The sequence below is a fragment of the Tamandua tetradactyla genome, chromosome 11 (genome assembly GCF_023851605.1).
Source record: "Tamandua tetradactyla isolate mTamTet1 chromosome 11, mTamTet1.pri, whole genome shotgun sequence".
NCBI classification, from domain to species: domain Eukaryota; kingdom Metazoa; phylum Chordata; class Mammalia; order Pilosa; family Myrmecophagidae; genus Tamandua; species Tamandua tetradactyla.
In genome coordinates, this window is record NC_135337.1 from 74,875,748 (window position 1) to 74,903,454 (window position 27,707).

A 27,707-nucleotide genomic window follows, 5' to 3' on the forward strand; every position below is an offset into this window, starting at 1 on the left:
CCTTTCCTGTCCTCTTATAACTAGTTTTGGTACCCTTCCTATGTGTTCCTCCTTACTTGGTCCTATTTGCTTGCTTGTCTTCCCTCCTAGATTTTAAGCTATTCGGGGTGGGAGTGGGGTCCCTTTCAGAGTGCGCTTGGCGCATAGTGGAGGCACCATTAATATTTGTTGAATGTGAATGGTTAAATCTGCATTTAACATAGATCACTCCGGCAGTATTCTCATACAGAGCTCACAGATGCCCATAATGCAAGGCCATGTTCCCTTTTGCTTATTTGTTTTTACTGGGTGGTTAGTTTGGGTTGTCCTTTTATAATTAATTTAATTTTTGCTGCCTGTTTTTTTTTAAACAGCATTAAAAAATATTGTCATTTTCAAAATAAAGGTGAGAATGTAGATGCAACTACATCTATATTGTTAGTTCAAATTAATTAACTTGGGACTTACTTGTTCAGGCAGGCATTGATGTAAAGGTTTTTAATATTTTCTTGTCACCAGTATTTTAAAGCATTTTCGTTAAATCACTTCTTTCCCTCAGGAAATCCTAGGAGTGCCTCATGCAGTGGAACAGAGATATATGCTGAATTCTTTAAGAAGTTCAGAAATCAGAATATTGTTCTCTCAGCAAGAACTTATGCTCGGGTAATTTCTGATTTCAAAATAATTTATGATTTTTAACAGTAATTCTTTGAGCCATGCAATTAGTGTTCTCACATTATTATATCATCACATTTTCTTTTTTTGTCATTATATTAATAAATATAGAGAAAATAGCATAATTTTAAAAATTGTGTTCATTATTTTGAGTTTATAAAGAATTTTTGAAATGTTAGATTGAGAAACTTGATACAAATTAGGGAAAATCAGATATATTTGCTATCAGTTCTTATCAGTGTTACATAAAAAGTTAGTTTTAAGTTTTTGAATATTGTCATACAAAATCAGTCCAATATTTCTAAGATTCACATTGAAAACTTGCCTGTTGCCTTTTGTGTATAGGAAAGTAATGTTCAGGCCCTAGAAATCCTTTTTACTTGCCACGGATCAGACCTGCTTCCTCATTGCCTTGCAATTCTCTCAGACTTCCCAGAGATGACTTCTCCATATGAATATTCTGTTTTGCTTCCTGAGGCCTGGTAAGTAAATATCTTGACTGAACTTCAACTTCCTTCTAAATGATAATGATTTTTTATTCTGTGCTGAATATGTTAAATTAAAAAATAATAATTTATTCAAACTTTTCTTTTTTGGTAATAAAATTATTTCAACCTTATTTTTAAGTGAGTCTGAGGCCAAAGTGTGTCTAGTAGAGCAGGATCACCTTAATGTAACCAGGAAGTAACTTTCCTTTTTGTTGAAGTCTCTTGATTTTATCGCTATTTCCTCAGTATGTACTATTCTCTGGTTGATTAACCAGTTTTGGGTATCAAAACATCTGTTTCCCTCAGTTGTATCTTTTAGATAGAAATTGGAGTATAATTTTGATAACTTTAGGTGGTATGGCCCAAGGATCCAGGAACGTCTAAATTCTGCTTTGCCCAATTAACCCTTTCTCTCTCTGACATCCCAGAGGTTGCTATACATACGATGAACAAAGACCGATGGGAAATGAAAGCACCACTTTACTCTTAGACTAACACATTATATCTCAGTTCAAGGCTGTTTGATAAAGAATTTGTTACATATGTCATAGACATAGCCAAAATCTCTGAAGTATGGCCCCCAGTCCCAGTTTTGCCAAGCCCTTTGGCTTCTGTAGGCCACAACATGTATTCTCGAGAATGAAGAAAATAAAGTGTATTTGCCTCAGTGCCTGCCTCAAGGAGGGAGAAGCCATTAGCCACCCCACACCCCCAGCCCGAATAGCGCCTGGGGGAAGGGAGAAGAGCCAGCATTTGTCTGGTGTCCTTCACGGACTGCAGGGAGGCAGAAGGCAAAGGCCTAACAGGCCACAGCTCTGTGCGAGGCCTTGTGAAATGCAGTGGGCTACTGTATGCCATTCAAAGTAAAACCACAGAGCCATAACCTCTTCTGTGAGGTCCTTCATAAGTTACCCCTTCTTTTATATTCTCATCATTCTTTGGTAATTCCTGTGGTATAACAATTTTTCATTGTATTATAGTTAACTATTTTTTATTTCCACATTTCTCTTGTTTCTGTGTTCAGAAATCCCAAACTGACTTCTAACAACTGTCTATTCTTTATTTTGGGGTCCTCAGAGACTAGGGTGGGGCTTGTGTTGTGGTGCTCTGAAAGTGCTTGTTGACTAGATGAACTTGGTCCATCTTGTGCCCATTTCCAAAAGGGATTGGAGGATATTCTCATGGGAATGTCGTAGGATGAACTCTCACCTGTACCCTGGGAGGAGTGCCAGGTTAGTTGTTTGATGAGGCTCCAATGGCCTTAAAGTTTCAATTGCTGTATCAGCCCATAGTTAAAGCCTTTTACCCAAATTGCCTCAACTTAATGAATGTGTAGGTCAGTAATCATAGAAATTATTTCCTTTTTGAGAAAATTCAATTGGATTTGAATATTTACTGTTTGTTTCCAAATCATTTGGAATTCTTAGGTAAGGTGATCACAGGGTCTCTGTTTAGCCAGAATTTCTCACAGGTGAAATTATGCATCAGAAATTCAAAATTGGAGGTATGCTCAAGTTGTTCCCTAATATATCAATCCAGTGGAATGAATTTGTATTTTCAAAACAAGCATTCAAAGCAGTCATACCGTACAATTAATGAAACCACAGATTTATTTAGATTTGATCAGTTTTTCTACTCATATCCTTTTTCTATTCCATGATTTAGTCCAGGATACCATATTTCATTTAAACTTCACTTTTTTAAAAAATATTTTTATTATAAACTATAAACAGACATACCAACATTCTTGACATAGTCGGTCATTCTTGACATAGTCGGTCATTCTTGACATGCGAACATTCTTGACATGGTTACAGTCGATGGCTAACTATATCATCACATAGTTGTGTGTTCAACACCATGATCACTTTTTTGAAATTTGCAACTCTCCAACAAAAGAAAGAAAGAAAAAAAAGAACTCATACATGCCATACCCCTTTTACCACTCCATTTCACTCACTACTAGTATTTCAGTTTACTCAATTTATTTTAACCTTTGTTTCCCCTATTATTTATTTTTTATTCATATTTTTTACTCATCTGTCCATACTGTAGATAAAAGGAGCATCAGACACAAGGTTTTCACAATCACACAGTCACACTGTGAAAGCTATATCATTATACAATGATCTTCAAGAAATGTGGCTACTGGAACACAGCCCTACAGTTTCAGGCACTTCCCTCTAGACACTCTAATACACCATAAACTAAAAAGGGGATATCTGTATAATGCGTAAGAATAACCTCCAAGATAACCTCTCAACTCTGTTTGAAATCTCTCAGCCACTGACATTTTATTTTGTCTCATTTCTCTCTTCCCCCTTTTGGTCAAGAAGGCTTTCTCAGTCCCATGATGTTGGGTCCCACCGATTCATCTAGGGAGTTCTGTCCCATGTTGCCAGGGAGATTACATCCCTGGGAAATTTGTCTCTTTTCTCTCTTCCCCCTTTTGGTCGAGAAGGTTTTCTCAATCTGTTGATTCTGAGTCCCAGCTCATTCCAGGATTTCTGTCCCACGTTGCCAGAAAGGCCCACACCCTGGGAGTCATGTCCCATGTAGAGATGGGGAGGGCAGTGAGTTCACTTGCCTTGTTGGCTGAGAGAGAGAGAGAGGCCACATCTGAGCAACAAAAGAGATTTTCTAGGGGTGACACTTAGGTCTAATTTTAAGTAGGTTAGCCTGTTCTTTGCAAGGATAAGAGTCATAGGAACAACCCCCAAGACTAAAGGCTTGGCTTATTGATTTGATTGTCCCCACTGCTTGTGAGAATATCAGGAATTCTCCAAATGGGGAAGTTGAATTTTCCCCCTTTCTTGCCATTCCCTCAAAGGGACTTTGCAAATATTTCTTTATTCGCTGTTCAGATTACTCTGGGATTTATCAGGGCATCACACTGGACAATCCTACAAAATCTCATGCCCTATTCAAGGTTCCATGTATTTATGGTGTTCAGTTAAACAGTCCACATAAGTTAAATTAGGAAAATGCACTAGTCAAAATATAAACTTTGTGCCAAATAAACATTTTTTGCTTTAGTCTCACAGAGGAGTTGAAGTTTTAAAATATTAATGGCCATCTATTTTTAGCATGCTGCAATATTGGCATTCCTTTGTTCTTCATACCACACAGTTTTTAATTTGTACATTTAGTCACTATCATTGTATACTCTAGGCATTCCAACATTATACCATCTCAGTCTTTATTGTCTGTCTTTCCTTCTGGTTTCATTTGTGCACCCAACCCTTCTCCCTCTATCATTCTCACATTCAGCTTTATTTGGTGTACTAACATTATTGTGCTATAATTAAGAAGTATTGTGCTATCCAATTTCTGAATTTTTACAGTCAGTCCTGTTGCACAATCTATATCCCTTTAGCTCCAATTACCCAATATCTACCCTATTTCTATCTCCTGATGATATCTGTTCTTAAATGAAATTCTCCAGGTTTATTCATTAATGTTAGTTCATATCAGTGAGACCATACAGTATTTGTCCTTTTATTTCTAGCTAATCTCACTCAGCATAATGTCCTCAAGGTCCATCCACGTTGTTACATGCTTCATGACTTTATTCTGTCTTACAACTGTGTAATATCCCGTTGTATGTATATACCATGGCTTGTTTAGCCACTGGTCTGTTGATGAACATTTGGACTGTTTCCTTCTCTTTGCAATTGTAAATAATGCTGCTATAAACATTGCTGTGCAAATGTCCATTTGTCTCCTTTTACCCTTATGTCCTCTTAATAGATACCTAGCAATGGTATTGCCGGATCATATGGCAATTCTATACTTAGCTTCCTGAGGAACCGCCCATCTGCCTTCCACAGCGGTTGTACCATTTTACATTCCCACTGACAGTGGATAAATGTACCTCTTTCTCCACATCCTCTCCAGCACTTGTTGTTTTCTGTTTTAAATTGATAATGGCCATTCTGGTGGTGTGAGATGATTATCTCATTGTAGTTTTGATTTGCATTTCCCTAATAGCCAGGAAGTTGAGCATCTATTCATGTGCCTTTTAGCCATTTGTATTTTGTCTTCCTAGAAGTGTCTATTCATGTCTTCTGCCCATTTTGTAATTGGGTTTTGTCCTTTTGTTGTTGCGTTGAACAGTCTCCTTATGTATTGTGGATACCGGACCCTAATCTGATGTGTTGCTTCCAAATATCGTCTCCCATTGTGTAGGCTCTCTTTTTGCTTTCTTGACAAAGTTCTTTGATGCACAAAAGTGTTTAATTAAAAAAAAATTTTTTTCCCATTCATCTAGTTCTTTTTTCAATGCTCATGCTTTGGGTGTAAGATCTAGAAACGGCCTCCTATTACAAGTTTTATAAGAAATTTCCCTACATTTCCTCCTGAAAGGTTTATGGTCTTAGAGCTAATGTTTAGGTCTTTGATCCATTTTGACTTAATTTTTGTATAGGGTGTGGGATGTGGATCCTCTTTCATTCTTTTTTATGTGGGTACCCAGTTCTCCAAGCACCATTTACTGAAGAGACTGTTCTGTCCCAAGTGAGTTAGTTTGACTGCCTTATCAAAGATCAGTTAGTCCATAGATGAGAGGGTCTATGTCGGAACATTCTATATGACTCCATTGTGTCAGTATATCTGTCTTTATGCCAGTACCATGCTGCTTTGACCACTGTAGCTTCCTAAAACGCCTTAAAGTCAGGAAGTGTGAGACCTCCAACTTCATTTTTCTTCTCAGGATATTGTTAGCTATTTGGGGTACCCTGCCCTTCCAGATGAATTTGGTTATTGTTTTTTCTATTTCTGAAAAGTAAATTTTTGGGATTTTAATTGGTATTGCATTGAATCTATAATTCAATTTAGGTAGAATTAACATCTTAACTATATTTAGTCTTCCAATACATGAACATGGCATGCCTTTCAATTTATTTAGGTCTTCTCTGATTTCTTTAAGCAATTTCTTGTAGTTTTCTTTGTATAGGTCTTTTTTATCCTTAGTTTAATTTATTCTTAAATATTTTATTTTTTGTTTGCAATTGTAAATGGAACTTTTTTCTTGTTTCTCCCTCAGATTGCTCATTACTAGTGTATAGAAACACTATAGATTTTTGAATGTTGATCTTGTAACCTGCCTCTTTGCTGTACTCATTTATTAACTCTAGTAGTTTTGCTACGGATTTTTCAGGGTTTTCGACATGTAGTATCATATCATCTGTAAACACTGAGAGCTTTACTTCTTCCTTTCCAATTTTGATGCTTTGTATTTCTTTTTCTTGTCTAATTGGTCCAGCTAGAACTTCCACCACAGTGTTGAATAACAGTGGTGATAGTGGACATCCTTGTCTTGTTCCTGATCTTAGGGGGAAAGTTTTCAGTTTTCCTCCATTGAGGATTATGTTAGCTGTGGGTTTTGCATATATTCCCTTTATCATGTTGAGGAAGTTCCCTTCTATTCCTATCCTTTGAAGTGTTTTTGACAAGAAAGAATGTTGAAGTTTGTAGTATGCCTTTTCTGCATCAATCGCGATGATCAAGTGGTTTTTCTGCTTTGATTTGTTGATATGGTGTATTACATTAATTGATTTTCTTATGTTGAAAACCATATTTGCATACCTGGGATGAATCCTACTTGGTCATGATGTATAGTTATTTTAATGTGCTGCTGGATTTGATTTGCAAGAATTTTGTTGAGGATTTTTGCATCTATATTCCTTAGAGAGATTGGTCTGTAATTTTCTTTTCTTATAGTATCTTTGTCTGGCTTTGGAATGAGGGTAATGTTGGCTTCACAGAATGAGTTAGATAACCCTCCTCCCCTCCTCTTCAGTTTTTTTGAAGACTTTGAGCAGGATTGGTGTGAATTCTTTCTTGAAAGCTTGTTAGAATTCACATGTAAAGCCATCTGGTCCTGGACTTTTCTTGTTTTGGAGTGTCTTAATGACTGATTCAGTTTTTTAATTTGTGATTGGCTTATTGAGGTCTTCTGTTTCTTCTCGAGTCAGTCTCAGTTGTTCAAGCCTTTGTAGGAGGTTGTCCATTTCATCTCCATTGTTTAGTTTATTAGCATAAAGTTGTCCATAGTATCCTCTCATTATCTGCTTTTTTTCTGCAGGGTTGGTGGCTATGTCTCCTCTTCCATTTCTGATTTTATTTATTTGCATCCTCTCTTTTCTTCTTTTTGTCAACCTTGCTAAGGGTCCATCTCTTTTATTGATTCTCTGATAAAACCAGCTTCTGGTTTTGTTGAATTTCTTGATCATTTTCATGTTCTCAGTTTCATTTATTTCTGCTCTAATTTTCATTTTTTCTTACGTTTTGCTTGTTTTGGGGGTTAGTTTGCTGTTCTTTTTCTAGTTCTTCCAAAAGAACACTTAATTCCTTTTTTTTTGCTCTTTTTTGATATAGGCATGTAGGGCAATAAATTTCCCTCTTAGCTCTGCCTTTGCTACATTCCATAAATTTTGATATGTTGTATTTTCATTTTCATTTGCCTTGAGATCTTTACTGATTTCTCTTGGAATTTCTTCCTTGACCCACTGGTTGTTTAAGAGTGTGTTGTTGAGCCTCCATATATTGGTGAATTTTCTGGCCCTCTGCCTGTTATTGATTTGTAGCTTCATTCCTTTACAATCTGAGAAAGTGTTTTGCATGATTTAAATATGTTTAAAAACTTTCTTTGTGACCCAGCATGTGGTCTGTCCTTGAGAATGATCCATGAACCCTTGAGAAAAAGTTGTATCCTGTTGTTGTTTGGTGTAATGTTCTATAGATGTCTGTTAAGTCTAGTTCATTTATTGTATTACTCATATTCTCTGTTTCTTTATTGATCCTCTGTCTAGATGTTCTGTCCATTGAAGAGAATGGGGAATTGCAGTCTCTATCTATTATGATAGATGTGTCTGTTTCTGTTTCTCTTTTCAGAGTTTTCAGTGTTTGCCTCATGTATTTTGGAGCATACTGGCTCGGTGCATAAATATTTGTGATTGTTAAGTTTTGTTGAATTGTTCCTTTTGTTAGTACATAGTGTCATTCTTTGTCTCTTTTAATTGTTTTACATTTGAAGTCTAATTTGTTGAATATTAGTATAGCTCCTCCTGCTCTTTTCTCATTACTGTTTGCATGAAATGTCTTTTCCCAGTCTTTCACTTTCAACCTCTGTTTGTCCTTGGTTCTAAAATGCATCTCTCCTATAGACAGTATGGATGGGTCCTGTTTTTTAATCCATTCTGCCAGTCTACGTCTTTTGATTGGGGACTTTAATCCATTAACATTTAGTATTATTACTGTATGGGCAGTACTTTCTTTTGCCATTTTGTGTTTTGGATTTATATGTCCTAATTTTTCTTCTGTTTACCTTTACTGATAGTCTTCATTTCTACACTATTCTCCACTCCTCTCTCTGCTGTCTTTTCCTGTCTGTCTTTAGTGCTCCCTTTAGTATTTCTTGCAGGGCCAGTTTCTTTGTCACAAATTCAGTCAGTGATTTTTTGTCTGAAAAGATTTTAATTTCCCCCTCATTTTTGAAGGACAAATTTGCTGGATATAGAATTCTTGGTTGGCAGTTTTTCTCTTTTAGAATTTTAAATAGATTATACCACTATTTTCTCGCTTCCATGGTTTCTGCTTAGAAATTTATGCATAGTCTTATTGGGCTTCCTTTGTGTGTGATGGATTGCTTTTCTCTTGCTGCTTTCAAAATTCTATCTTTGACCTCTGACATTCTGAATAGTAAGTGTCTTGGAGTATGGTATTTGGATCTATCCTGCTTGTGGTACATTTTACATCTTGGATCTGTAATTTTAAGTCTTTCATAAGCATTGGGAAATTTTCAGTGATAACTTCCTCCATTAGTCTTTTTCTTCCTTTTCCCTTCTCTTCTCCTTCTGGGACACCCACAACACGTGTATTCATCTGCTTCATATTGTCTGTCAGTTCCCTGAGCCCCTCCTCCTATTTTTACATTCTTTTCCTTATATTTTCTTTTGCTTGCTGCATTTCAGATGTCCCATCCTCCAGTTCACTAATCCTATCTTCCACCTCTTGAAAACTTAACTTTGTAAGTTTCCATTGTTTTTTCATCTCTTCTGCTGTGCCTTTCATTTCCATAAGTTCTGTGATTTGTTTTTTTCAGATCTTCTTGTTTGTCCCTTGCCTTCTTTATATTCTCTCTCAGTTCATTGATTTGATTTTTGATGAGATTTTCCATGTCTGTTCGAACATCTTGAATTAATTGTTTCAACTCCTATATCTCATTTGAATTGTTGGTTTGTTCCTTTGACTAGGCCATATCTTCAGTTTTCCTAGTATGATTTGTTATTTTTTTGCTGGTGTCTAGACATTTAATTTCTTTAATTAATTCATTCTGGAGATTGTTTTCACTTTTTTTTACCTAGGGTTTTCTTGGTGGATGGCTTTGTTGCCTTCCTCTTCTTTGACATTCAGTTCAGCTTATTCTAGACCTCTACGTTAATTGTTGTTTAACAGATCAGAATTTTTCAGTTCTTGTTTTCTTGTTTCTTGCCCTGCCTGTATGGTGCCTTTTTTTTCCCCTTAGGAGGGTCTACGTAGGTATTATAGACTGCAGTCAGGTTTTCCCAGACCAGACTGGCCTCCTCTCAGGACCAGAGAGTCACCTGCGTCGGTTTTCCCTGAGGTGAGACCCAGCAGGTTGAAAGACTTTCCTGTGAAGTCTCTGGGCAATGTGCTTTTCTTATCCTGCCCAGTATGTGGTGCCTTTCTGCCTGCAGGTCCCACCAGCATGAGGTGATGCAGTACCTTTAACTTCAGCAGACTCTCCCTGCTGGGGTGTGGTGGAGACAGAGGAGAGGTTGAAGGCTGGCTTTAATTGCTTCCTTGAGGGAGGGATTCCACCTGAGCTGGGCCCCACCCCTCTCCTGGGGAAGGCATAGCCTCCAGGGAATTGTGTCCTTTCACCTGACCAGCTTCTGTGTCTCTCAGCCAAGCTTAATTCCACTCTTGCCTTGGCAGTTGGAGCCTGAGAAGTTTTGCAGATGTTGAAAAGAAAAAAAAAAAGAATCCTTTTAGAGCAGTTCCCCCATTCTTCGGGGTTTGTTAATCAAGAGCTTAAGTTGGTATGCTGCTCTATGTATCTCCAAGTCCTGCGTGCCCCCTCTTTTATTTTAGAGTCCAGACCTTTTCAAGTATTTTCTACTGTGCTACCCAAAAAAACCTCTGATTTTTTTTTTCCTGTCAGCACTGCCTTATCTGTGCTGGGGCAGAAACTAGTAACTTTAGCTTTTATTTGAGATTTAGCTGAGCTGAGGGCCTATTTTCAGTAGTCAGAATTTGTAAATTAATTCCAGATTTGGAGCTTGGTTGAACACAGCCCCTTGCTGATTGTAAAGTCTCCTTTCCCTCCAGGAACCAGCCTGTGGGGGAGGGGCACTGCCCTCCAGGGCTTGGGGGATTTACGGCTCTGGGTGGGATTGCAGCGGGTCTACCTTGTCCAGACCGGTGTCCACTGTGTGTCTGGTCACTGATGTGGCCCCAGCTGTTGTTCTGTCCTGGTCCTGGCTATTTACTAGCTGTTCTGGAGGACAAACTATATCCCACACCTTACTAAGCCCCCATCTTGGGCTCTATCTTAATCCTAAGGTATTTCACTATCATCACATTCAGTATGTGTTCTTCAGTGATATGAAATACTGGCAAACCTGAACTTATAATGCAGTATAATAAATCATACTTGTAAGTGACCCATTTTAAGCTGAGTTCCTGTTTTTGCTGGATGCAATATTGCAAATTTGAGCTTCATAAAAAGTAAAAATTAAAACAAAGATTTACATTGATAACTATTTGTTGTATATAAAACATCAAATGCTAAGTGAAAAAGTTAGTACATACATGCTTTCTTTGGAGAATTTTTCTGTACTGACTATTTTCCTACTGTAACACGGTTTGAGGATGCCTTTCTTTCCAGATAACTTTCCTTGTGGCATCAGTATTAATTGTTCTGAGGTCCTACAGTGTTTCTTGTTCAATATCGGGATATCTGTGCGAGAGTCAGGTGGTGATGGAGGTGGAGGCGGTGGTTGTCCTTACAGTGGAGGGGGTGGTGGGTGAGGGGTGTGGCTGTGGTGGTGGTGGTGCTGGTATAGGTGGAAGTGGTGCTTGTGGAGATGGTGGTGGTAAAGGTAACAGTGGAAGAGGAGAAATATGAGGATCAGAAGAGAAGGTCGTGGTAAAGGAGGTGGTGGAGGTGGCAGTGGTGGGGGTAGTGGTGGAAGATGGTGATGATGAGGTGGAGGTGGAGGTGGTGCTTGTGGTACTGCGGATAGCGATGCTTGGGGTGGAGATGCTGGTGGGGGTGTTCCGTGGTAGTAATGACGGTGGTGGCAGTGGTGGCAGTAGTAGTGTAAGTGGTGTTCTCAGTGCTATTGGCGGTAGGCCTGGGGGAATAGAGAGGGGCAGTTTTTATGCCAGACTTCCCTACTCATTTTTTGCCCTTTTTTGTTGATTCAAGCACTTCTGTGTAGAACACGTTTTCTCAGTTATTTAATCATTTTTCTTGAAATTCTTCAGTGCTTCTCCATGGGAGTTTGTGGCTTCTCTTAAACTGAACTAGTCTCTTCTGAAATCATCCTTTGCTCCTGGACAAAAACTTATTTCTTATTTTCAATCCTGTTTTTAAGCATGTGGAAAAGAGAGTGCCTTGTGGAAATTATTGCTTATTTCTATCTCACAAATCAGATCACATTTTTTTATTACTGTTGTTTGCCTTGTCTAGGTGTCATTTTACTCAGGATGGTATCAGCAGTGTTTATTGCAGTTTTTAGATATTTGCAAATAGGAATTGTCATTGATATGGTATTATGTATCATAAGATAGATCTTGAATAGTTAACAGAGTTGGATGTATCTTGTATTTCACTACTTAGGAGAAACCATTTTGTTGGTGTTAAAAATAATGATGGTTTCTTACAATGGTCAGTATTTACTGAATACTTACAATACACTGGATACTGTTCTAATGGTTTTATATGCATTTACTGAGATAAATACTATTATTATCCCTAATAAGGAAATTGATGCAGATTGAATAAGTTTATCAGGATTACACAGCTATGTAAGGTTAGTGTCACAATTTTCGCAGAGGTGAGATTTCTAAGAGCATAATCTTTATTATTATGGTTTAGATCCAAAAAAATATTGGTGTAGGCTTTGTTTGGTAGTATTATAATATTGTTTTATTTTGCTAAAGCTGCTAGGATGCGATATACCAGAAATGGGTTGGCCTTTACAAAGGGGATTTACTAGGTTATAAATTTACAGTTCTAAGGCTATGAAAATGTCCAGGTTAAGGCATCTAGAGATTACTTTCACTGAGGAAAGACCAGTCATGTCCGGGGTTTCTCTGTCACAAGGGAAGGTACATGGTGATATCTTCTGTCCTCTCTGGGCTTCTGGTTTCCAATGGCTCTCAGCATCTCCAAGTATCTGTGTGTGGGCGCTTTCTCCAAAATCTTCCTCTCTTAAAGGACTCCAATAAACTAATTAAGACCTACCTTGAATGGGCCGAGGTCACATCTCCAATGAATCAACCCAATCAAGAGGCCCTATCTATAATAGTTGTGTACCCACAAGACTGGATTAGAAGAACTTGGCTTTTCTGGGGTACATAACAATTTCAAACCAATACAAATGTATACTAAATAGATGAGGCAGCCAGATGAGTCCTAGAGATTAAACTAATGCTGGGAAGAAAAGAATCCAGACCTTGGAGTAGTATTTTTTTTCTGCTCTATCACTTTGTCTCTCTTTATCATACTACTAGTAAGCATCTCAGAATGCTGGTGAGTTTCATGGTAGTTTATTAGCTTCTATTCTGTTTTCTAAGTCATTTAATAATGGAATTGAATCCTGTTGGTCCAGAAGAGAACTCTGAAGGATGCCTTAGGATAATTTTTTCCAATGTGAAATTGAGTGATGGCTAACTTTTTGATTGGTTTCCCATAGTGTTTCAGATCAGTTTGACTAGTTCAGTGATGTTAACCACAGTGTAGGCTCAAATTATTGTAATTTTTTTCCCTTTATTTACCAGAACAGTTTATTCTCTGCTATATAGCAATAAATATAACTCCACATCTTAAAACCAATGCATAAATGTGGCAATTAGTAATAATACACTGTCTATTTGGCTTCTTGTTTCCAAGGCCTAGAAAACAAATAAAAGGACTTTTTGGAATTAATTCTTGATAAAACTTCTTTGAAATAAAATGTTAATATTTAGTATAATAAATAATTGGTGAGTTGTTGAACATAATAGAACTTCTATTTACTCCTTCCCTATTGACAGATAAATGTTATCTTCTAAATAAACCAGTATGGTTTATTATTTGAAATAGAACAATGAACCAGTGTTCTAATATAAATGATCCTAAAATTAAGCCAAAGAACCCATTATTTTGTAAAAATATCATTTAATTTTACCATGCACTTTTTTTTTTAATGAGTATGAGGAATTTAAATGTTAAGACTTCTCAGGCAAAGTGGGAAAATATAGATGAAATAATATATATGTAAATGCTATTTTGTGTTTATAGAACATTAGATTCAAAGTGTAAGTTTTGCGTTTAATACAACTTTCTGTGGTTCTAAAGAAGGAGCCATATATGTGTGTGTGTGTATATATATATATATATTTTTTTGTACCATAATTTCATCCAACTTGCTTTATAATAGATATATTACATGGATAATATTTTAGTTGTCAATAGAATTGATGAAAAAGATTTTCTCTAATTTTATTTAGCATTCTGTAATTCTGCTCACCTCATGGAAGAATAAGTCAGTTATAAAGTTTAGGGATTTTTTAAGGTAAGAACTAAGCAATTATATTGAAGTGGAAACAAAGGTAAGATTTAGGGAAGTTCTTATTCTGAAGTCTCTTTTCCCCCCTAAATTATAATGAGATATCCATCTATTTAGATAGTCAATGTACACCATTACTAGTATAGCTTAACTTTCTGTTCTCACCCTCAGATGTACCAATTCTATATTAGTGTAACTCCTTGATATATCTGTTTTTTATGAAGAAATTCTCCCTTTTCATTGCTGTATCCCAATATGGATTTTGATGATAACCATAAGATCATTTTAAAAAAACAATAGCAACAACAAAAACCATGCAAAAAACCGTACCAAACATGTAAAAACCAACCCAAACCAAATCAAATTTGCTTTGTTATGCTTTCATCTAAGTAATTCATGTGACAATTATGAATTAATTTTGCTACTGCATAAATGTGTCCTGGTGGCTCTTAAGTAGTAAGCAGGCAAGTGGTAGAAATAGGTTGGGTTTGTGGATTTGGACTAGTTAATGGCCTCTGTCCTTTCTAGGGGTAGGAGAGCATGTCAGCTGTGATAGTCAGGTTCTGGTATCATCTTGGCCAGGTAATGATACCCCGTCATCTGGTCAGGCAAGCACTGGTCTACCTGTTGCTGCAAGGATGTTTCATGGCTGGTTGATAATCTTGAAGGCTGGTTTACTAAATCATCAGTCAGTTGATTGCAGCTGTGATTGATTACATCTGTGATCAACTAAGGGCAGACTCCTGCCAACAACCTAATCCAATCAGCCAGATCTAATCTAATCAGTTGAAGTCTTTTAAGGGGGCAGAATATTCACTGCTTCTTCAGCTGGCAAGCCTCTCCTGTGGAGTTCCTCAAGACCCTCCATTGGAGTTGCCAGTTTTACAGTCTTCCCTGCAGATTACGACTCTTGCATTCCCACAGTTATGTAAGATACCTTTATAAATCTCGTATTTACAGTTATCTCCTGTTGGTTCTGTTTCTCTGGAGAACCCTTACTAATACACCAGCTAAAAGCGTAAGCTTTGGATTCATACTGGTTGTGTTCAAATTCTAGTTTTACTACTTATTAAGAGGATGGGCATGTTTTCTTATTGTGGTATGAAGAAGGTAATATCACCTAGTACATTATTTTTGTAGGATTAAATGAGGTGCTCAATGTAAAAAGCATTGCTGACTCTTTGTCCACAGTAAGAGATCAACAGATGCTGAAGATTTTTGCTGTTGATCATCACTGATTTATATATGAATTTATATATGAATTATGTATAAAATTATGAGATATACAGTAATACTGCTAATTATTATTATTGGATCTGTGAGGATCAGCACATTTTAAAAATGACTAGTTGTGGTCTGCCTTGAAAATGGCAAAAATACTTTATTAATCCCAGTACTTTTCAGGACTACCTTTCTCTGTGGACCTCTGAGCAGAAATTGTCTTTAATATGTGATTTGCTGAAAGCGTGTATTTATTCACTGTCTTGGGTAGCTCCTGCCCCACAGGCATGCTGTTTCCGTGCTCCTTGCCAGACAGCCCCATCTGACAGCCTGCTTCTGCATGCCCTGGGCAGATGGCTCCCTCTGACACCCCACTTCTGTGCATCCTGGGCAGCTCTGATCCTGGCCGGCACTCTGCTTTTGCAGGCTTGGGCAGATGGGCCTTCTCTGTACACCTTGCTTCTGCACACCTTGGGTGCACATCTTTAACAATTTTGATGTCACTTTGGCTAACCATACATTATCTAAATTGAATCTACAAAATTCAGTTGAATCTACAAAAGTGAAACATTTCAGACCTCCGCTGATGCTTCAGCTTTTGTTTTTCAGCAGCCAAAATACAAAAATGCCTTTTATTGATAGATTCAAAACCACTAATAAAGCCTTTATTATTATTCCTACTCTCAAACGTGATAATAGTCTAAGATGCCTAATATTTGGCTTCATTTTGGACCTAAGATTTTGTTGTTCTTGGTAAACTCTTTTCACAGCCATATTGAGGGTACCAATAAATAATTTCTATCTGTCTTCAAGTGTTTCTAGATAAGGGATTTAAAAAAAGCTAGCATTTTTTGTTTGATATAATATAAAGTATCTTCTTTCCACGGTCAGGGATGATTAAGGGAGAACCGTGGCTTCAAACGTTTGGCTCACTAATTACTGCGATGTGCATGCTGCTGATTGACCCATTGGCACTGTCCCCAGGCGGCAACTGTCCCTTCCCAGACCTTCTCGAACTTTGCTGCTCCAAGACAGCCCACGAGACACTGCGTAACCTGCTCTCCTCCTTTGCTCCTGCACCCTTCGGTGGTCTCCTGTGACCGTCTGCATGAAGAGTAGTCTCTTCAGCAAAGTAGTTTTCAAACATTTATAAAATTCTCTAGTGCAAGGCACATTTCCTAACGGAATAGTATAAGAAAGTACCAGCACAACCTAGTAATGTGAAAACGTGTAATCCTTTTTCTGGGGCTGTTATAAATTATGAGCGAAATACTATTATTACTCAAAAGTGTGAGAGGAAATGTTTTTTTTTTATTAATTAAAAAAAAGAAATAACACAACATTTAGAAATCATCCCATTCTACATATGCAATCAGTAATTCTTAATATCATCACATAGGTGTATGATCATCATTTCTTAGTACATTTGAATCGATTTAGGAAAAGAACTAGCAAAACAACAGAAAAAGATATAGAATGTTAATATAGAGAAAAAAATAAAAATAATAATAATAAATAAAAAATATATATATATGAAAAAAGGAAAAAGAAAAAAACAAAAGGCACAAACAAACAAACAAACAAAAAAGCTATAGCTCAGATGCAGATTCATTCAGTGTTTTAACATAATTACTTTACAATTAGGTATTATTGTGCTGTCCATTTTTGAGTTTTTGTATCTAGTCCTGTTGCACAGTCTGTATCCCTTCAGCTCCAATTACCCATTATCTTGCCCTGTTTCTAACTCCTGCTGGTCTCTGTTACCGATGACATATTCCAAGTTTATTCTCGAATGTCGGTTCACATCAGTGGGACCATACAGTATTTGTCCTTTAGTTTTTGGCTAGACTCACTCAGCATAATGTTCTCTAGGTCCATCCATGTTATTACATGCTTCATAAAGTTTATCCTGTCTTAAAGCTGCATAATATTCCATCGTATGTATATACCACAGTTTGTTTAGCCACTCGTCTGTTGATGAACATTTTGGCTGTTTCCATCTTTTTGCAATTGTAAATAATGCTGCTATAAACATTGGTGTGCAAATGTCCATTTGTGTCTTTGCCCTTAAGTCCTTTGAGTAGATACCTAGCAATGGTATTGCTGGGTCATATGGCAATTCTATATTCAGTTTTTTGAGGAACCGCCAAACTGCCTTCCACAGTGGTTGCACCATTTGACATTCCCACCAACAGTGGATAAGTGTGCCTCTTTCTCCGCATCCTCTCCAGCACTTGTCATTTTCTGTTTTGTTGATAATGGCCATTCTGGTGGGTGTGAGATGATATCTCATGGTGGTTTTGATTTGCATTTCTCTAATGGCCAGGGACGTTGAGCATCTCTTCATGTGCCTTTTGGCCATTTGTATTTCCTCTTCTGAGAGGAAATGTTTTATTGAATTATAAAAACAAGGCCCTTGAAATATTAAATTAATTCTTTGCCTTTATTTTTAATTCATCATGTTTCAGGTGTTTCATGGATTCATGGAGTGTTATAGCTGAAAAGAACCTTAGAGATAATGTTTAAAGTGCGGCACTCTAGAAAGTCCCAGAGATTGCACAGCTAATATTTTTTTCTCTTATCCATGCCTCCTGAATTGTAGCACATTACTGTCCTGTCTCTACTTACTTTTCCTTTTTCATTTGTTCTTAATTCCATCCAATCAGGTATTATCCCATCTTCTTCAGATCCACCTGTTGTTTCGCAGTCATGTATTTCTTCACTTTTGCTATTATCCATCTTCTAGATCAGTGTTGTCCAACCTGGTAGCCACTAGCCACATGTGGCTATTTCAATTTTAATTTGAATGAATTAAATAAAATTAAAATTCACTTTTTAAATAGAAGCTACCACATTTCAAGTGCTTATTAGGTCCATGGAACTATTGATTACTGCATTGAATAGCACAGATATAGAACATTTCTATGATCATAAAACATTCTTTTAATAGCACTGCCATAGACTGAAAGTTTTTCTCGGGCATGGGGCCGTTTATGATGGCATGTTAATTCTAGTGCATATAATATAGGCTCTTGATAAATGTTTTTAAAATTTGTGAATGAACACAACCCATACCATCTTTCAGTTACTTGTCTACATTTTTATTTTGAATTTTTGTCTTTTTGAACCATTTTATGAAGGAAGAGACGTCAGCAATTTGATATTTTCCTTTCACTTAATTCACTGTATACATTATGTCTCATGTACCATTTAATAAATCATAAACAGGTATCGTGGAGATTAAGGTTGTAGAGATCTTTTTTGCAGTCTTTTATAATCTTCGTGTAGTTAGTTGTTGAGATAATGATTGTTTGTATTATCTGCAGTTTATGTTAACTGCTTATGTATTTTTTAAATTTAAGTTCTGATGGTGACTCCTTGATGATCATTCCTTGGCACGAACATAAACACCGGAATAAAGATTGGTGTGAGGAGTTGGAGTGCAGGTAAGTATGAGCCAGTGTCCTCCATTCTTTGTGGAATGGGTGAATAGGTGGTCTGAGTAAAGTATGCTTTTTTACTTGGTGGTGGTCTCTGAGTCTGATGAGTTTTCACTCAGTTTGTGTTAATTTTTTAAATGGGAAAAATATTAAAATGCTATAAAGGAATGATTTTAAAATGATCCTCAAATCACATCTTTTCATTTTGAGATATTCTCTTTTACTCTTTGACATATACATTTGGAAAATAATGGAAACTATTTTTTATAGCTCTCATCATGGTATGAATGTAGTTTTGTTCTTGAATTAGTTTTATCTTTCTTTTTCATGAGGTTGACCTTGGAAAGCGTCAGAACGCCGAGGCGGTCAGTACTGCAGAAGGCGGGGCGGGTGTGGGGCTGAACGCCCCTGCGCGGGGCCACGGGGCCCCTTCCTCCCTGGCTCCTTCTCGTCGCTTCTCCCATGCCATCCCCACCTGAAACCAGAGCTTTATTTTCTGCTCTCAGGAATTGAACCAGCGGGCATCCAGACTGAGCCAGAAGGCCCCAGATTTCTGGATAGTAAGCACAACATTTAGTAGGGGTGAAGTGATAGTGCTAAAAATTGAGGCATTCAGTGAAAATCAGTTGTAGCTAGAAAATAAGAGCACAAATTAAAAAAATGACTGTAATATTCAAATTCTAGGCATTCCAGAAAGATACTACAAAGGTTATAATAAAAGGGGAGAAATTATAAGAACTTTCCAGATTGAAATGCTCACATGCCCCACCAGAATTTCAGTAATACAATCTTTGAAAGAGGGAAAACATGCCGCAAAAAGAAGAATTGGGAATCAGAATGACCTCAGATGTCTCAAGAATGACACTAGAAGTTGGAAGACAATGGAGCAGTCCTTTCAAAAGTTTAAAGAAAATTTTTTTGTAGTCTAACTCTATATATGTGGCCAAAATCATTAAGCAAGTAAGAGGTTAACCAGTAAGATCTAAAAAAAAAAATGTTTCCCACAAAGTACACCTCATTTAGAGGGCCACTATAAGATGTCCTTTATGAAAATGAGGGCGTAAAGCGAGAATAGAAAGTCCACTGGATTGGAAACAGGCTCTAACGGGCAGTGGCAGAAACCAGGCCCTGGATGACACCTGTGCTCTGTCAGGGAGAGCAGCCTCTCCAACTGTAGAGGAGTGTGAATGACTTCTAGAGTCAGGTCTCCTGAAAATCTAAAAATGGAACTGATACGCTATCTGACGTAGTTGACCATTTAGAAAATACTGTTTTTATTTTGCTATTGATCTAGAGCATTTGGAAAAAAATAATAGTGGGTGCCTATAACAGATGGGAAGGGTAGAGGGACAACTGGCAGTTGTTAGCTTCAGAAAATAAAAATTAAGAAGAAGAATAATCACCATTGTGTATTATATTCACATAATGATAATTGTGTAAATGATTAATGGTTGAATCCATATTGTGATATATCCAAATGAGAGGAAGAGGTTTAAGGGAAGTTGAGTGATTTTCATTTAAGAACTCTAAAGTGTTTAAAGAAGATAAACCAGGAAACAGTAACAAACACAAGGAGGTCAAAACCAAGAACAAGTTGAAAGGCTTAGATGTGGTGGCAGGGTGGTGGGGTGGCAGGTGAGGACAGAGACAGCGCTGGGGACGGGATTGTGTCTTGACTGGATGTGAGTCCCTTTACACTTTCTACTTGCTGCAAGTTTTTTCATACCTACTGTTATCTGTCAAAAATAAATAGATAGAAGCTTCCCCACTAATGTGATCGTCACCGGCGAGACTTGCACATGCCCTTTATGTCAGTGGCCAGTGCTGGGAGCTTCTCTTCATTTTGTATTCAGGCAGTGTTGATATCCGAATTAATGGAATATGTCATTCTTAGTTACTTTTTTTACTACAGTATTTTAGTATTGTAGCAGTTGAACATCCTGCTAATTTTTTGCTATTATTTTGTTTTCTTTTTATGAATTCACAACTCTATAAATTTATTAAAAATCATTGGATTGCACACTTAGGACAGGTAAATTTTATGTTTTGTAAATGATAAATCATTGGAACTTTAAAATCGATTATATTTTTAAATATTAGCAATATGCAATTAGAAATTGAAATAGAAAAATATGATTTCAAAAATATCAAACATAAGAAATAGAGATATATTTAAGAAAATATGAACAAGACATGAACACTGACAACTACAAAACATTGCTGAGTGAAATTGAAGAAAACCTAATTAAATGAAGATATATACTGAGTTCATCAATCAAGACTCAGTTTTGCTTAATATATTAGCGTCCTTTAACACAGGTGATCTCTCCTTGCCTTCTCCACTTAGATTCCAGGAATCAGTCATCTTGGTTCTGTTATGTCACTCTAGCTCCTTAACAGTTAGTTATTTTTGTTCATCCTTCTCATTTTCCTGAACTCTCTGTTTTACAGTGCCACAGGGCTCAACTTTAGATTTTCTCTCTACTGTGTCTACTACTCTTTACGCCCTGAGATAAGTATGTAAGAAGCCCTGGCCAGACTACTGAACGATGAAAGAACATTCATAGAGAAACCCATCTGTCCAGCTACCCTGCCAAATCTTTGGATGTATTCTTGAGGTGATTTTAACCTCTCCACCTCCAGGTCAGCCTGTCAGATGAGTTGAACTTCATGAGTAATCCCTTGCAAAATCAGCAAAAGGACTACCCAACTGAGCCCAGCCCAGTTTTCTGACCCAGAATTGTGGACCGTATAACATATATACAAAGCAAAGAAATAAAAAAGCAATAGTTTTCAAAGCATTCTTCAACAAGTGGTTACAGGACAGATGCCAGAGTGTGTCATGGGCTGCCATATGATCCTCTCAGATTTTTCCTTCTAGCTGCTCCAGAATATAAGAGGTTAGAAGGATTAAATATTTTTTATCATCACAATTCACTTTTTTTCTTTTTTTTTGGAAAAATAAAATATATACAAAAACCTATAAATTTCAAAGCACAGCACCACAAATTATATATAGAATAGGTTTCAGAGTTTGACATGGATTATAATTCCACAATTTTAGGTTTTTATTTCTAGCTACTCTAAACTACTGGAGACTAAAAGAGATATCAATGTAATGATTCAGCATTTGTATTCATTTGTTAAGTCCTATCTTCTCTGTATAACTCCACCATCATCTTTGATCTTTCCATCCCTCTCTTTAGGAGTGTTTAGCCTATGGCCATTCTAAATTTTTCATATTGGAAGGGTCCATACTAAAATGGGTTAGGGAGATGGAACTATATGATGTTTTGTAGAGGCTGGGCTAGCTTTCAGGACTTATCTGGACCAGGACCATCTGGAGGTTGTAGGTTTCTGGAAGGTTACTCTAGTACCTGGAACCATTGTGGAATCTTAGATATTGCCCAAGGTCTTCTTTCGGATTGGCTGGAATGGTCCTGGTTGGCAGGTTATGATAGGTAGCAACGTCTAATTGAAGCTTGCGTTAAGAGCAGCCTCCAGAGTAGCCTCTCAATTCTATTTGAACTCTCTGTCATTAATACTTTATTAGTTACACATCTTTTCCACCTTGTCGTCAGGATGGAGTTGTTGATCTCACGGTGCCAGTCCTGGTTTCAACCCTGAGAGTCATCTCCCACGTTGCCAAGACGAATTTCACCCCTGGATGTCATGTCCCATGTAGGATGGAGGGCAATGATTTCACTTGCAGAGTTGGGCTTAGAGAGAGTGAGGCCACATCTGAGCAACAAAAGGGGTCCACCAGAAGTAAGTCTTAGGCAAGCCTATAGGTAGTCTAAGCTTCCCTGCTACCTACATAAGCTTCACGAGAGTAAGTCTCATGATCGAGAGGTTGGCCTATTGTTTTGAGTATCCCTAAAGTTTGACAGAGTATCAGGGGATTCCCTGATGGTAAGGTTTAATAGGTCCATATTCTTTCTCCCATCCCACAGGGGACTTTGCCAATACCTTTTGATTATCTGCTTAATATACTCTAGGATATATCCAGGCATTGCAATATTCTATACAGGATTAAAGACCCTCTTTCTTGTTTTGTGCTCCCTGTGTTTCAGTTGTTCAAATGAGCTTTATAGATAGGTTGAGTTGGATTATGCCCTACAGAAAATTTCAGTTCCAGACCAAATAAACCTTTCTTCAAAGAGTATGTGTGGTTCTAAAATATGGACACTGTCTTCCTTACCCCTGTTTTCTGAATTACTTTAACCCCAACCTGTTTGGCTTCATTCTTATCTCTAAATATCAGGTTATATGTATAAAACCAGCCTCTCAAAATCCAGAAATAATAATCACCACTCAGGACTTGATGTGTCTACTCTAAAAGTTTACCGTCCAGGCCCCTGTTTTCTTATAAGCATTTTCTAAAGGGGACCATACCATTCTTGTTCTTTTGTTTTTGGCTTATTTTGTCTCACCCAATGTCCCCAGTGTTCATTCACATCATTGCATGCCTCATGACTTTGTTCCTTTTCGTAGCAGCACAACATTCATTCATAAGTATACACTGTTGTTCGCCAGTCTGCTTCTCAGTTAGTGCATCCTTCAGCCACCTGCATTCATTAGGCATCATGTACGAGACCCACAGAAAACCATCAGCATTCTCAATTTTAGAAAATTTCATTGTTCCAAAGAGGAAGAAAACCAAATTTCATTGTTCCAAAGAGGAAGAAAACCAATAAACACGCCCTCACCAACTAGGAAATCTAAACCTCCTGTTAACTCTTGTCCCTCCCCCCATTAATTACCTCTGCTGTTGCTGTGGTAGTGCTGATGGTTTCCTTTTGAACATAGATGATAGCATGCAATAGCATTTGTCCCCCTCTACCCTGAACTTGAATACTCTGTGTACAAGAATCATATCTTTGATGTAATTCTTGCAAAAACTAATTCATATTTCTAATGTTAATCAGTGAGTCACATAGGTCTGTACCAACCCCTTTCAATCTTGTTCGTCTTCAATATGTTAATATTACGTATAGACCCACTAGAGAATCAATCACCTTCACTCCTATCTGTTCCCTTACATTGGAGCTTAACCGTATTAGCTGACGGATCACCCATCTCTAGCCTCTATGTTATCTCTAAGTCCCCTATATTCTGTATTATAAGCCTCTGATTACGCCATTTTGCTGGTCATAAATGTAGAATCATACAGTATCTGTCCTTTGCGTCTGGCTAATTTCACTCAGCATTATGTCCTCGCGGCTCATCCATCTTGTCATGTACTTCAGGATATATTTTCCTGCTACTGCGTAATATTCCATCATATGTTGGATCCGCTCACCTGTTGATGGGCATTTGATTTGTTTCCATCCTTTGGTGGTTGTGAACAATGCTGCTATGAACATCAGTGTGCAAATGTCTGTGTCAGTGCTTTCAGGTCTTCTGAGTACATAGCAAGTAGTGCTATTGCTGGTTCGTAGGGCAACTTGATATTTAGTTTCCTAAGGAACTGCCAAACAGTCTTCCATAGTGGCTGCACCATTACACATTCCCACCAACGGTGCATAAGTGTCTTAGTTTCTCCACATCCTCCCAACATTTCCAGTTTCCTTTTGTTTAATAGCAGCCATTGTTATAGATGTGAGGTGGTATCTCATAGTAGTCTTGATCTGCATTTTCCCTTATAGCCAATGAAAATGGGTATGTCTTCATGTGCTTTTGAGCCATCTGTATTTGCTCTTCCAAAAAATGCCTATTCATCTCTTTAGCCCATTTTATTAATTGGTTGTTTATTCTTTTGTTGTTGCGTTGTATACTTTCTTTGTATATACAGGAAATCAAACCTTTGTCCAATACGTGATTTCCAAATATTTTCTCCCGTTGAGTTGGCTGCCTCTTCCCCTTTTTGGCTATTGATATCCAGTCCTTCCATGACCAATTATTGAAAAGACTATTTTGTCCCAGTTTGGAGGATTTGGGGGCCTTGTCAAAACTCAGTTGACCATAGATTTGGTGGTCTATTTCTGCACTCTCGATTCGAGTCCATTGGTCAATACTTCTGTCTTTCTCCATTGAGTACTGTGCTGACTATCGGCTTTTCCCATATTCTCTATAAGTAAGTCTGATTTACTTGAATAGGTACTTTCCTCACTAAAATCTTATTAGGTTGGTTTTTATATTTTTATGAAGGGGAAACAAATGAATGTGAACCAACATTCATGAATGTCATGAATTTCAGCACGTTGGAAATGGGATGGGATACCGGAAAAAATATCAGTGCAAGCTAGGGTCTATAGTCAACAGTAACATTGTAAGATGCTTCCACTGTATATAACAAAGGCATTATGCCCAAACTAAATGTCAACGAGCAGGGGATATGGGAGAGGGGTATGGGATTCTTTGCAGAAGAAAAGGAAATGTCTTTAGATAGATTGTGGTAGTAAAGGCATGGCTATGTGATTATACCAGGAACCATTGATTTTCTACCTAGGATGGATTGTATGATGTGCGACTGAAACCGTTTAAAAATGAACAGAGAGAAACAAGTGCTAGGGAAAACGCAAGAAAGATGTGCAGCTATTCACTGCTGGTAGGGAAACAGAGAGGTGCAGCCCCTTGGAGGGCGGTGTGGTGGTTCCACAGGAGGCTAGGGCTGGGGTTGCCATAGGATCCTGCAGCCCCATTGCTAGGTAAATACCTGGAGGAGCTGAGTGTGGGGACATGAATGGACATTTGCACACTTGTGTTTATGGAGCAGTGTGGGCGATAGATGGAGGTGGCCAAGGTGGGCAATGACTGAGGGGTGGAAAGGGGACCTGTGGGGTATACATACAATGGACACTAAACAGCTGCAAGAAGAAACGAAGTTGTGAGGCTGGCATGCATCTAGGTGAATGAAACTTGAGGACGGTATGCTGAATGGAATGTAAGAAACAGAAAGACAAATATTGTCATGCCCATTCAAATGGACTAACTGAAATATACAAACTTGGAGAATTGAAATCAAGAGCATGGGTTATCAGGTTGGGGCCTATTTTAAAGGGTCCCAGATTGTAAGCTCTTACTGTAGTCACATCTATTCTGGAGTTGTAGCTGAAATTTGGTGTAAAATTTCTATTTTGGCTAGTGCATTGTCTAATTTAACTTGTATGGTCAGTGTATTAGACGCCATAATTGCATGAGATCTTGAATAGCACGTGAGACCTTGTTGGTACAGGTTAGTATGTCCCAGTACATCCCAGAGTAATTTTAGCAGGGAATAAAAAAGCATTTACAAAGTCACTTTGAGAGTTTGGAGAGAAAGGTGGAAATATTAAGCTTCCCTATCTGGGGTATTCCTGATTTTCTCACAAGTAGTGGGGACAAACAATTCAATAGACTGAGCCCTCAATGTTGGGGTTAATCCCTAGGAAATTTATTACTGCAAAGGAGAAGCTAATCCTAACTATGATTATGTCTAAGGGTCACCCCCAGAAGAACCTCTTTTGTTGCTCAGATGTGACCTCTCTCTCTGAGCCAACTCGGCAGGTGAGCTCACTGACCTCTGCCCTATGTGGGACATGACTCCCAGGGGTGTAAATCTCCCTGGCAATGTGGGACAAGACTCCTGGGGTGAACTGGGACCTCACATCATGAGATTGAGAAGGCCTTCTTGACTCAAGAGGAAAAAGAGAAATAAGACAAAATAGAGTCTTAGTGGCTGAGAGATTTCGGAGTTGAGAGGTTATCCTGGAGCTTATTCTTATATGTATTATATAGCTATCCCTTTTTAGTTTATGGTGTATTGGAATGGCTAGAGGGAAGTACCTGAAACTGTTAGACTGTATCCCAGTTGCCTTGATTCTTGAAGACAATTATATAACTATACAACTTTTACAATATGACTGTGTGATTATGAAAACCTTGTGTCTCATGCTCCTTTTATCCAAGGTATACAAGACTGACCATAAATGGAGCTTCATTTGACCTTGTTGAGAACCAGAATTGTTGAACAAGATCCAAGGAGACAGTTGACACTCACAGTTGCTCACCAGAAGATCAGGGAAGGTGAGTGTTCTGGTTTGCTAGCTACTGTTATGCGATATACCAGAAACAGAATGGCTTTTAAAAAGGGGGATTTAATAAGTTGCTAGCTTACAGTTCTAAGACTGAGAAAGTGTCCCAGTTAAAGCAAGTCTATAGAAATGTCCAATCTAAGTCATCCATCCAGGGAAAGATACCTTGGTTCAAGAAGGTCGATGAAGTTCAAGGTCTCTCTCTCTCTCATCCGAGAAGGCAGGTGGCGAACACAGTCATGGTTCCTCTCTCGGCTGGAAGGGCACATGACGAACACGGTGTCTAATCTATTAAATAAAATATGTAGATATTAGCCCTGTCCTAACTTCATAGCTTATTTCTGACTGGGAAATATAAAATGTCCACACACAGGGAAAAACTAAATTCTAGGGTAATTTTTTTCCTAACTTTTTAATTGTATAATATAACATATATATAAAGCAAAGAAAGAAAAAAACAGTAGTTTTCAAAGCACTCTTCAACAACTAGTTCCAGGACAGATCCCAAAGTTTGTCACTGGTTACCATACCATCATCTCAGATTTTTCCTTTTAGCTGCTTCAGAACATTGGAGACTAGAAGGAATAAATATATTTTTTTATCATCACAAACCACATTTTTGTGAAAAATAACATATATACAAAAAAGCAATAAATTTCAAAGCACAGTGCAACAATAAGTTATTGAACAGATGTTAGAGTTTGGTATAGGTTGCAATTCCACAATTTTAGGTTTTACTTCTAGCTGCCGTAAGATATTGGAGACTGAAAGAAATATCAATATAATGACTCAGCAGTCATACTCATTTGTTAAACCCTACCTTCTCTGTATAATTCCACCATCCTCTTTGATCTTTCTCCCAGTCTTTAGGGATATTTGGGCTATGTCCATTCTAACTTTCTCTCATGTTGGAAGGGGCTGTCAATAATATGGGGTAAGTAGATGGAACTAGCGGATGTTCTGGAGAGGCTGGGCCCTCTAGGTTTCAGGACTTGTCTGGTCGAGGAACCCATGTGGAAGTTGTAGGTTTCTGGAAAGTTTTACCCTACTGCATGGAACCTTTGCAGAATCTTCTGTATTGCCCTA

General features: G+C 37.7%; 1 long non-coding RNA gene across 10 annotated transcripts in view; it reads left to right on the top strand.

Annotated features, from left to right (window-relative positions):
- LOC143650304 (uncharacterized) overlaps positions 1-27,707 on the top strand; it is a 149,227-nt gene that overhangs the window by 37,476 nt on the left and 84,044 nt on the right. For 9 of the 10 annotated variants that reach the window (XR_013159511.1, XR_013159512.1, XR_013159514.1 and 6 more), the window contains 3 exons: positions 539-642; positions 1,000-1,136; positions 18,529-18,612. This is a non-coding gene — a long non-coding RNA (uncharacterized LOC143650304). The remainder of the gene's footprint in view (positions 1-538; positions 643-999; positions 1,137-18,528; positions 18,613-27,707) is intronic. The other variant, XR_013159516.1, reaches the window with a different exon arrangement.